The 13,063-nt window shown below is 36.4% G+C and overlaps 1 protein-coding gene across 4 annotated transcripts in view; it reads right to left on the reverse strand.

The window, feature by feature from the left end:
- The window catches only part of PTPRD (protein tyrosine phosphatase receptor type D), a 2,510,439-nt gene that overhangs the window by 1,393,261 nt on the left and 1,104,115 nt on the right, over window positions 1-13,063 (reverse strand). For all 4 annotated transcript variants that reach the window (XM_066257235.1, XM_066257234.1, XM_066257236.1 and 1 more), the window contains one exon: window positions 2,317-2,365. The gene's annotated coding sequence lies outside the window, so the exon portion shown is untranslated. The remainder of the gene's footprint in view (window positions 1-2,316; window positions 2,366-13,063) is intronic.

Genomic DNA, 13,063 nt, shown 5'->3' on the forward strand with positions numbered 1-13,063 from the left:
CAAAACACACCATTAGAATAATGAGAAAGCCTACTCCATGATTTAAAATTATACAAAATAAATATCCAGGTGTGTGCTAGTCAATGTTTAACAACTAGTTCTCCAGAAGAAAAAGCACAACCCTATTTTTTAGTGTTTGCCAATATATGTAGTATAAATACTTGTAGTGGGGCAGATTTTCAAACCAACTAGCAGCTTTTAAAATTCTTAATGCCTTAACAGTTGGCTCTTGTGAATCAGTTTGAGCCAGATCCAACATATCACTGTGCATATCCAAAAGAGAATTCAAAACCCATTTTATACATATTATATAGAATATATTTAAATGTATATTAAACATGGGTAGATACTGTAATTAAAATAATAGAAAAAATAGATAATATAGAATATAGTAGTAGAAAAGCGCAAAAGATAGACATGTCAATAAGGAGAATATCTACATGACAAATAATCATCATAAATACTAAAAAAAGTATTTAATACCATTAGTCTTTAGAATTTTAAAATTAAAATATAGTACCACACACATCAGAATGGCCAAAATAGAAGAATAAAAGGTTCCAAATTTATGAAGCAATTGAACTCTCACATTCTGCTGTCAAATACTGATGATATAAACACTTTGGTAAACTGTCAGTGTCTATTAAAGCAGAACATGTCCTATACACCCAAAAAATAGATGCATGTGTTCCCTAAAAGACATGTTCCAGATGTCTTTATGACCACTTTTTAAAAAAGCTAAAGTCTGGAAGCTACCCTCATCTTACAAATAGAGGAAAGAATCATAATTTGGTATATTCACGCAGTTGAATACTACACAGCAATAAGAATGAGTGATTTAGCACTGCACATAATCTTACAAATGTAATGTTGAGCACAAAATGCAAAGCAGTACCCACTGTACAATTTCATTCATAGAATGTAAAACAGGAGGAAGTAATCTATCCTCTTGGAAGTCAAATTGTGCTTATGCTCTGTGGGTATAATTAAGGAAAAAAAAACCAAGGGAGTGGAACTTCAAGGCATGCTAATGTTCTATCTTTTTTATTTCAATTTATGTGAGCACTCGTTATATGTGTATGTGCATTTTGTGATAATTCACTGAGACTATGCACTTAAGACATGGGCAATTTTCTCTATACATATTATGTTTATAGAAGATTAAAAAGATCAAAGATGATAGTAAATTTTCTATTTTTTTTTTACATTTTTACATGTTGAAATAATTTGTGAGATTATTTCATTTAGGTATATTTATGAAATATATTTTATAAAAATTTCTTTCATTACTAGCAAAGTCCTTTTTGTAGGACAGAGAAATTTCCCTTTGTTTCAATATGACAATTCTTTTTTAATAAATATTTCTTGATTGTTTCTAAAAGAAATGTAACCAAAAATTACACCTTAGAGTTCACACAGTACTAGTTGCCTATAGTAACCTAGACAACTTTTTCAAGATACTTTTCAATAATGTTGTATGATCAAATCAACAAAAGTTTTAGTCATTGCCTTTCTACTTTCAAAGATATCATTTTCCCCCAAGTATAAAGTGAATGAAAGAAAAGTTCCCGCATTATCCATATTTCATATTAATTACAATCTAAATCGTTACTGTTTACTATTAAGGAACAGATAAACTCTCAATATTGTCTTAAAAAACAATAACTTCATTAGTTTAACAACACAAATAAATGTATTTTTACTTATAATCTGTAGTAATCACTCATAAGTGTAGCCCAGATTTGCATTTTTAGTAATGTTATTGACTGCATTTAACCATATTATTAACAAATACATAATGCCCCAAATACCATATTAGCAGGCACTGGTTATTTCTTATCATTTTTCAATAGTTATATATTTTACTTTCAATTCTCTCAAGCTCTAAAATCAAGCTTTCATAGAAGAACCCAGTTTTGGTAAATCTTGACAGGTGATAAAATAAGTTTTACTTTCAATAACTCATTGCATCTGTTCATTGGCATGAAATTGACCTCTATAAAAATTTTAATATGTAAAATTGTCATTCATGTCTAAAGAGCTATTTTTCAGTGGTATAAATATATCTTTCTAAATGATGTCTTCGAATTCAGTTAGTAATCTATCAAAATCTTTATCAAATGCTTATATAATGATAATTCACCCAAGAAAAGAAATATTTTGATAGAAAATATCACATAGCTTCTTCAATCTTTATAAAAATGTACAGTAAAGTATCAAGTGAATCACACACATTTCTTTCACTATTACATTTACTGAACATTAGCAAGGAAAAAAAAAACCCTCTACAATTTAATATATAAATTATAATCTTACCGTAAGCTCACAGGTTAGGAATTCACAAAATAATTCACCACCCTGAGACCTAGAAAAATACAACAAAAAACATTATCTGTTAGTATGGTATAATTCAAGCACCATAAAACGTTAAATAGTGATTTAATATTATGAAAAATTTTAATGTCTGAGTAATTAGTACACATATAATTTAACTAACAATTTTGAGAATAATATTTGCCAGAAATAGCATTACAGTTATTCAGCTCATATCAAACTATTATGTTATATGATTACTCTAATTTGGAATCTTTAAAGAAGGGATGACAGAAAAGCAGAGAATTCTTATTATCTCCTTTGCTTTGAGATTACAGTGAATGAATGACACATTTGCAAGCAAAATATAATGCACATATATCATTTTATTGAAGCTTTTCTGTTATACTGAGTGTCATATATGCACACACCCATACACACATGTAACTGTATGCACACATACACACATAAAAATGTGGTAATCATATTATAATCCTATTTTATCATTTTCTAATCTGTTCTAATCATTGAATAATATATAACTCTCCATGAATATATTATTTCAGAGTTTTAAAGACTGCATTGTACTGTATAGTTCACTATATATACTAAACTGTTTAAGACATTCATTTTAACCATAACATTATATTATATGACATTGGTTAATACTTTGTGTTTTAGTCAAACTATTTTCTTACTATAACATATGATCCTATTTAGTAGTTAATGTATTTTTTAAAATTATTTTGAGGCTGTGGTAATTTACTAACCAAAGCACATTTATTAAGGTGTTAAATCGGCTTTCAGGCAAATATTGTTCTACATAAATAAAAGAAGAAAACTGAAACTTTAACTCTACCCTTAATCAAGAAATCAGGAGGACCCGCTGCTCCCAGATTCTGCTTTCCAGGATGGCAGCTGCACTCAGGCTTCCAGCGCCCCAGGATTCCCTGTCCCTAAGCCGGAGCTGATCTCCCAGCTGGAGCAAGGTGAGGATCTGTGGATCCTAGGTCTTATGGGAGCTCAAGAACCAGAACACTTGAACAGCTGCAGCACAGGTATCGGACCTGTAACCTTGGTGTTTTTGGACAATGCTCTTACAACTGAGCTAATTGACAGGGTAGAAACTGGAATTTTCCAGGAATTTTGTGATTAATTAAAAGGAGACTATAGGAAGAAAGATGGCAATGGAGTAGGCGGACATTCCAACTGCCACCTCCCAGGACCAAATTGGATTACAACTTAATTTAAGAACAATTATCTTGAAAAACCAACTTTGGACTAAACAAAGAGGAACCTATAACCAAGGATCACAGAAGCCACACTGAGACTAGTAGAGAGCCCACTGAAGGGCAGAGATACAGAAAGGGCTGCCCCACTCCCAGGAGTGAGCAGCAGCCTGGAGGGACTCTCACAGCAGGGTGGGTTGCCTGAGAAGTGTGAGTCCTCAGCCCTAGGACTGAAGCCCAAGCCTAGAGCCCCAGAGCCTAGAAGAGGCACCCAGAAATCATTTAGCTGTGAAAAGGGCTGGTTTCTGTTTGTGAGAAAGAGACACACCTCTCGGACAGAGATTCCATATTAAGGGCCCAAAGAGAAAACCTCATTCAGAGCCACAGGGCTCTGGCAGGGAGAGCTGAGAGGACTGGATCTGCAGGAGGAAAGTAAAGTTGGAGGCTCAGGGAGAGACACTGTGGGGCACAGCCACCAGAAGCCTTGTGCTGAGTCATTCTTCAGCAGTGCAGTCGCCATCTTTCTTGGGTAGAGCAGTCCCCTCTGAGTGGCATCAGCCTGGGGAAAAGCAGCTGCTCCACCTTTGAGAGCCTCTCCTGCCCCAGTCATGGTGACAGGTCATTCTGAGAGACCAGGAAGCAGGGGGTGTGTCAGTAACTCGGTTTTCTGGTGTTGAGACTGGAGCCCCCCCCCCCGGCCATACTCTCCTGAGTCTATGACTGATGCTTCCACCTCACCAGAGATTCAGTTGAATCAATCCAGAGAGCAGGCAGACCACACCTCTGAATCTCAGAGGCCACAACCACCATATTTCTGGGGCCACACCCTACTGAAGTCTGTGAAAAAAAAGTCTGGACAGACTGACACCTGGGCTGAGGCACGGAGCCACACCCACCACCCTTCTTAATTGCTGAATTGCCGCAGGCTCTAGACTCTAGCAGAGGCTTTTTCAGTGGCTGAGCCTAACAAACAGCCAGGACACAGAGGCTGCAAGAGGTGGGACTCGGGGACACTTGGCCATTTGAGCAGACTTTCCCCCAGGACCAGAGTGGGTAAAAGTTAGCCAAGGAGTGCAGCTAGGTATTTCCATGTATACCTGGGCCTAGCAGATGCAGCCACAAACTCTTAATTGCTTGTATCTCCAAGAAAGTTGCTGAGGGCCAGGCACGGGGAGTATCTCCCATTGGTCTTCACTAGGCTCTTGCTAGTGAGGCCCAGGATGGGCACATCTAGGAGCCAGCTGTGGAAAGCATCAGTTCAGGCCCTAACAACCCTTGCTAGAGTGGTATCCTAAGGAAAAGCACCTCACATGTGGCCCAGCTGAGGCAATTTCCACTCTCTGTAATCATCACTGGTATAGCAGCTCATGTGCATTGGACAGGGTGGAACCAGCCTAGGCTCTGGATATTTTGTCTAGCTAGACTAGATTCCACAGGGGGAAGGGAAAAAGGTTTGAAGCATGGACATTTAAAGTGTGGGTGCCTGTGACTCTATTGCTGGATCTGGTCAAGGGGCTTAGCTACATTTGGGAAGGGCACATTCAGCCCCAAGAGAGGACCCTCAGTCTTCCTCCCTGAAACTAGGTTCTCATCAGCTGAAAGAAATTCTCAGAGGGGACTGTTGGCCACACTCAGTCTGAACCTACTGCTCACCTTGTTGGGGAGAAATAAAATTTGAGTATCCAGCAGTGGCTGAGGAATGCAGCTCTAGAGTAGGGGCCACATTCCCTGTACTGAGCTCCTGACCAAGAACTCCTGAGGTAGGGGGTCCCACCCATGTCATTTTCACAATCTCAGCTGCCCTAACCCACCAAGAGTACAACCTGTAGAGGGGTTGTTGGGGTGAGGCCAATCTGAGCCCATGCTACAGTCTTACTACAGAAGATTCTGTGAGAAGACCAGGCAGCTGCAAGAGGAGGAGGAGGAGCTGAAAAGTGGAGATAAATCTTACAGAGCTTGGGGCTTTTATGGAGCTATTGTCATCTCTAAGCAGGAGGAAGCTGATCCTTATACAAAGGTTGGCCCTTCTCACAGTATCCAGATACAGAAAACGCAGACACAAACAGAAAAAAGTGCAGAAGCTACAGACTGGTAGCCCACAGTGGGTTACAAACAACAGCTGACAACAACCCAAGAAAAACTAGAGCCAACACTACTGGTAGTGAGTGGCAGATAGCACCAACCCTAGACTCAACATACACAAGCAGAACACCCAAAATTGGAATGTATCAGGCACTAGACACTATGGAGAATAAATACACCCAATAGGCCAGACATTGCACAGTGTGTAATACACATAATCAAGGTTGACCCTTAGAGTCAGCCAGCCTGAAGGGATAAATGTACCCATTGAAAAGACCAATTGCATCTAATACTCACATACAACAAGAGGGAAAATAGTACCCTCAAGAAGCATTCCTAGAACAAGGAAAACCAGTGGCCTAGAGGACAGTGCCACCAAGCCCATCTTCTTCATAAAGCCCACACAAAAATTTTAAAGTCAGAACTACCTCATATAGAAACAAAATAGGCAGACAGAGAAATGAGACCCAAATGAACCAACAAGAGAAATCTCCAGAAAAAGAAGTGAATGAGATAGAAGTAACCAAAATACCAGATGCAGAGTTTAAAACAATGATTTTTAGGATGTTCAAGAATCTTAGAGCAACAATGAATGGACATAATGAGCACCTAAATAAAGACATAGCAAGCATCAAAAAGGACATTGAAATCATAAAAATGAACCAGTCAAAAATGAAAAATATATTATCAGAAATAAAGACTGCACTAGAAAAAATTAATAGCGTGCTGGATGAAGCAGAGGATCAAATCAGCAATTTAGAGAACAAGATAAATGAAAGGATGGATGCAGAGCAGAAAAAAAAAAAAAAAAAAAAAAAGAGGCTCAAAAAGTCTGAAGAAACTCTAAGAGTTCTGTGACAACATGAAGAGAAAGAACATCCACATAATAGGGGTTTCTGAAGGAGAAGAGAACAGACAAGGAATAGAGAACCTCTTTGAAGAAATTATAGATGAAAATTTCCCTAAATGATGAAGGAAAAAGTCACACAAATTCAAGAAGCACAGAGAGTTCCATTAATGAGAAACTCAAGGAGGCCTACAGAAAGACACATCATAATTAAAGTGTCAAAGTTAAGAGACAAAGAAAAAACTAAAAACTGCAAGAGAAAAGCAGTTAATTACCTACATAGGAGCCCCCATAAAGATGACATCTGACTTTTCAACAGAAACACTTGAGGCCAGAAGGGATTGGCAACAAATATTCAAAGTGATGCAAAGCAAGAACCTACAACCAAGACTTCTTTATACAGCAAGGCTATCATTTCAAATGGAGGAATAAATAAAAAGCTTCCCAGACAAAAGAAACAACAAAAAACTGATGGAATTCATTACAAGCAAACCAGTACTGCAAAAAATGCTAAAGGGCCTGCTGTGAAAAGATTAAAGGAAAAAAAAAGATCAGGAAAAGGAAGATTGTAGATTTAAAGAATAAAATGGCAATAAACAACTACATATCAATAATAACCTTAAATGTAAATGGATTAGATGCTCCAATCAAGAGACATAGAATAGCTGCATGGATAAGAAAACAGGACTTGTACATATGCTGTCTACAAGAGACCCACCACAAAACAAAAAATACAATAGACTGAAAGTAAAGGGAAGAAAAAATATATTTCATGCAAATGGAAATGAAAAAAAAACGCTGGGGTAGCAATACTGATATCTGACAAAATAGACTTTAAAACAAAGGCAATAGTAAGGGATAAAGAAGGTCACTACATAATGATAAAGGGAGCAATCCAAAAAGAGAATATAACCATTGTAAATATCTGTGTGCCTAATGTAGGAGCACCTAAGTATATAAAGCAGATTTTGATGGACATTAAGGGGAAGATCAACAGCAACAGTATAATAGTAGGGGATTTTAATAACCCACTAACATCACTAGATAGCTCCTCAAGAAAGAAATTTAACAAAGAAACAGCAGCCTTAAATGACACACTAGATCAACTGGATTTAATAGATATCTTCAAAACTTTTCACCCCAAAGCATCAGAATAAACATTCTTTTCAACTGCTTATGATACATTCTCTAGAATAGACCACATGTTAGGACTCAAAACAAGTCTCAATAAATTTAAGAAGATTGAAATCATATAAAGCATCTTCTCTGATCACAATGGCATGAAACTACAAATCAACTAAAATGGAAAAACATTCAAACACTTGGAGGTTAAATAGCATGCTATTAAATAATGAATAGGTTAACAATGAAATCAAGGAAGGAATTAAAATAGTTTTGAAACAAATGAAAATGAACATACAACAACTCAAAATTTATGGAACACAGCAAAAATAGCTCTGAGAGGGAAATTCACAGCATTTCAGGCATACCTTAAGAAGCAAGAAAAAGCTCAAATAAACAACTTAACCCTGCAACAAAAAAACTAAAAAAACAACAACAGATAAAGCTCAGATGAAAGAAATAATAAAGATCAGAGTGAAAATAAATGACATAGAGGCTAAAAAGACAATACAAAAGATCAATGAGACCAAGAGCTTCTTCTTTGAAAAGGTAAACAAGATTGATAGACATTTAACCAGACTCATCAAGAAAAAAAGAGAGAGTACTCAAATAAATAAAGGAGAAGTAACAACTGACACCTCAGAAATACAAAGGATTGTAAGAAAGTACTATAAAAGTCTGTACGCCAAAAATTGGACAACCTAGGTGAAATGGATAAATTCCTAGAAACATGTAATTTTCTTTCTTTTTTTAAACACATTTTATTTTTTTATTTTATTTATTCATTTTTAGAGAGGAGAGAGAGAGAGAAAAAAACAGAGAGAGAGGAGTGGGAGGAGCAGGAAGCATCAACTCCCATATGTGCCTTGACCAGGCAAGCCCAGGGTTTCGAACCGGCGACCTCAGCATTTCCAGGTTGATGCTTTATCCACTGCGCCACCACAGGTCAGGCAAAACATGTAATTTTCAAAACTTAATCTAGAAGAATCAGAAAACCTAAACAGACTGATTACAACAAATGAAATTGAAAGAATGATAAAAAAACAGCAAAAATGTCCTGAACCAGATGATTTCACAGGCAAATTTTACCAAATGTTCAAAGAACTAATAACACCTATCCTTCTCAAGTTACTTCAAAAAATTCAAGAGGAGGGAAGACTTCCAAGCTCCTTTTATGAGGCAAGCATAATCCTCATTCCAAAACAAGTAAAGACACTACAAAGAAAGAAAACTATAGGCCAATATCCCTGAAGAACTTAGATGCTAAAATTCTCAACAAAATATTAGCAAATCAGATCCAGCAATACATGAAAAAAATCATACATCATGATCAAGTGGGATTTATTCTGGGGAGGCAAGACTGATACAATATTTGCAAATCAATCAATGTGATTCATCACATAAAAAAGGAAGGATTAAAATCACATGATAATATCAATAGATGCAGAAAAAGCCTTGATAAAATCCAGCACCCATTTATGATCAACACTCTCAGTAAAGTGAGAATGCAGGGAACATACCTCAATACTATAAAGGCCATATATGACAAACCCTTGGCCAACATCATACTCAATGGGCAAAAATTAAAGGCTATCACCTTAAGATCAGGAAAAGGCAGGAGTGCCCCCTTTCACCACTCTTATTCAACATAGTTCTGGAAGTCCTAGCTACTGCAATCAGATAAGAAGAAGAAAAAAAAGGCATCCAAATTGGAAAAGAAGAATTATGACTTTCATTATTTGCTGATGACATAATACTGTACATAGAAAACCCTAAAATCTCAGTCAAAAAATTACTAGACCTAATAAATGAATTCGGCAAGGTGGCAGGATATAAAATTAATATTCAGAATTCAGTGGCAGTTTTATACACCAACAATAAACTGCCTGAAAGAGAAATTAAGGAAACAATCCCATTCACTATTGCAACAATAACAAAATATAATGTACCTAGGAGTAAATTTAACCAAGGAAGTAAAGGACTTGTACTCAGAAAATTATAAAACATTGATTAAGGGATCAAGGAAGATATAGACAAGTGGAAGCATATACTACATTCATTGATCGAAAGAATAAACATCATTATAATGTCTATATTACCCAAAGCAATCCATAAATTCAATGCAATTTCTATTAAAATACCAATGGCATACTTCAAAGATATAGAAAAAATATTCAAAAAATTTATATGGAACCAAAAAAGAACACGAATAGCCTCAGCAATTTTGAAAATGATGAATAAAGTGGGGGGTATCACACTTCCTGATATCAAGTTATACTACAAGGCCATTGTACTTCTAACAACTTGGTACTGGCATAAGAACAGGCATACAGATCAATGGAACAGAACAGAGAACCCAGAAATAATCCCAGGCCTTTATGGTCAATTGATATGTGACAAAGGAGGTAAGAGCACACAATGGAATAAAGACAGTCTCTTTAATAAATGGTGTTGGGAAAATTGAACAGTTACATGAAAAAAAATGAAACTAGACCACCAACTTACACCATTCACAAAAATAAACTCAAAATGGATAAAAGACTTAAATGTAAGTCATGAAACCATAAGCATCTTAGAAGAAAACATAGGCAGTAAATTATCTGATATCTCTTGTAACAATATTTTTGGCTGATTTATATCCCTGGGCAAGTGAAATAAAGGACAGGATGATCAAATGGGACTATATCAAACTAAAAAGATTTTGCACAGCAAAAGACACCATGAACAAAATAAAAAGACAACCCACACAATGGGAGAACATATTTGTCAATATGTCTGATAAGGGGTTAATAACCAAAATTTATAAAGAACTTCTAAAACTCAACACCAGGAAGGTAAATAATCCAATTAAATAATGGGCCAAAGAAGTGAATAGACACTTCTCCAAAGAGAAGTACAAATGGCCAATAGGCATATGAAAAAATGTTCAACGTCACAAATCATCAGAGAAATGCAAATTAAAACCACAATGAGATACCACCTCACACCAGTCAGAATGGCGCTCATTAACAAAACAACACACAGTAAGTGCTGGTGAGGATGTGGAGAAAAGGAACCCTTCTGCACTAAAGATGGGAATGCAGACTTTGCAGCCACTGTGGAGAACTATATGGGGTTTCCTCAGAACTGCCTTTTGAGCAGCTATTCCACTTTTAGGAATATATCCTAAGGATACCAAATCAGTGATTCAAAAGAAGATATGTGCCCTCATGTTTATTGCAGCATTGTTTACAATAGCCTAGATGTGGAAACAGCCCAAGTATCCATTAGTGGACGAATGGATTAAAAACTTGTGGTACATATACACAATGAATTACTATGCAGTTGTGAAAAAAGAAAATCTTACCTTTTGTGACAGCATGCATGAACCTGGAGATTATTATGCTAAGTGAAATAAGCCAGGCAGAGAAGGAATAATATCATAGGATCTCACATATATGTGGAATCTAATGAACAAAGTGAACTGAGGAATGGAATAGAGATAGAGGCGGGGTCACAGGGACCAGAGGGACAGCAGTCAGAGGGAAGGGGGATGAGAGGATGGGATCAGAGAAGGTAAAGGGATTAGTGAAACTATATATACATAATAACACAGAGATATAGATAATAAAACAGCAAATCCTAATGGGAAGGGAGGAGGGAGTTAGGGGGAGGGAGTAAGGGGGAGGCAGGTAAGGGGGGTATAAAAAGGGATACAGGTGTGGGTGATGGAGTTTTATTCAGTGGGACACTTGAATCCATGTAAACACAATAAATTAAAAATTAATAAAAAAATTAAAAAAATTTTAAAAATTAGTTGCCTGATCAGCTGGTGGCACAGTGGATAGAGCATCAGACTGGGACACAGAGGACCCAGGTTCAAAACCCCACAATCGCTGGCTCAACTGGCTTGAGTGGTGGGCTCACTAGCTTGAGTTCAGGGTCTCAGCCATGAGCATGGGATCATAGACATGACTCCATGGTTGCTGGCTTGAGCATAAAGTTTGCTGGCTTGAGGCCCATGGTTACTGGCTTGAGCCAAAGGTTGCTGACTTGAACAATGGGTCACTCACTCTGCCCCCCACCCTCCTGCCCTCCTGTCAAGGTATATATGAGAAAACAGTCAATGAACAAGTAAGGTATGGCAATGAAGAATTGATGTTTCTCATCTCTCTTCCTTTTTGTCTGTCCCTATCTGTCCTTCTCTCTGTCTCTGTCACAAAATAAAGAAGTCAGTAGTATTTATGAACCTAGAAAACTCATGAATGACTAGTATATAGGAAACTGCTTTACCTGTAATACATTGCAATAGAGGTTAATAGAAGAGTAACTGTAATAGATTGCATCCATTATATCAACGCCTTAATGAATGATGTTGTTTGGAGGATATGCTCTTCTCAGATTATCTGTGCATTAAATTGTTTCAACTGTTTTCTAGTGTAAATGAGAAGCCATTATATAACATAATTTATCTGACAAAGGAATATTTAACTCTTGAGTAGAGATCATATATGTGAAACTGATTCACACTAAAAAGAATTTGAGGAGTGAAGTAAAATTTTTCTAATATGTTTCTGATGAAACGTTAAAGGAAAACAAAATGTCATTATTACTGAGTTTTAAATGTTCATATTAATATTTATTGTTCTTATTCTACAAATTAAAGATTAGGTGTGTAGTGAAATCTTTAATAATGAATGCACAGATTTTCCTGGTCAAAGTCACTAAATTAATTGGTGGTAGAAATTTGACTGTACTGAGTCTCTGATTCTCTCAATCCACCGAGCTCCACTCTAGTTACTGGGCATTGCTCCAGGTCTCCTTGTCCTCAAGTTGGTAGATACCGTTTATTAGCGTTTCACAGAGGTCTCTACTGACCAGTGCCTTTACAAACCCCACTGCACCTGGAATAACCTTGTAGACCTCCCTCATTTATTCTTTTATAATTTCTTCTTTCCCTTCCCCTGACAGAGCAAGGAGTAAAATGATTTCAGAAGCTCTACTCTCTACTAATATATGTTGAAGAGGAACCCCTTCGAAATGATCTAGTATGATCTGAATACTTATACTTAAAATAATTAATACATTATAGTGATCTTCCTTGTTGTTTTTTTATCAAGTGGTGCATGAAGTTAGATTTGGAACGAAAGTGAAAAAGCTTAATGTTAGAATTAACATGTGACCTGATTCAGGTAAGAATACTGAGTACTGGCATATAATTAAAGAGGAAAAAAGTTCATTTCAACATATTGATAAAATAACTATTTACAGGGGAGAGATTTGTGGCATGTTATTAAACTGTCAATGACATTGTCACTGGGTTAGACTTTTATCCTTGAGGCCTTTTTGGAAATTTTATTGCATACAGTAAGATTCTCGCTCAATGAATTTTATCAGATTTATATACTTCTCTCATCTGTATAATTTATTTTTGCTTGAATAAGCATTCAGAAAGCATTTATGCTAAGCCAGGTAACCAAACCTTAAAAGA

The sequence above is a fragment of the Saccopteryx bilineata genome, chromosome 2 (genome assembly GCF_036850765.1).
Source record: "Saccopteryx bilineata isolate mSacBil1 chromosome 2, mSacBil1_pri_phased_curated, whole genome shotgun sequence".
Taxonomy (NCBI): Eukaryota; Metazoa; Chordata; class Mammalia; order Chiroptera; family Emballonuridae; genus Saccopteryx; species Saccopteryx bilineata.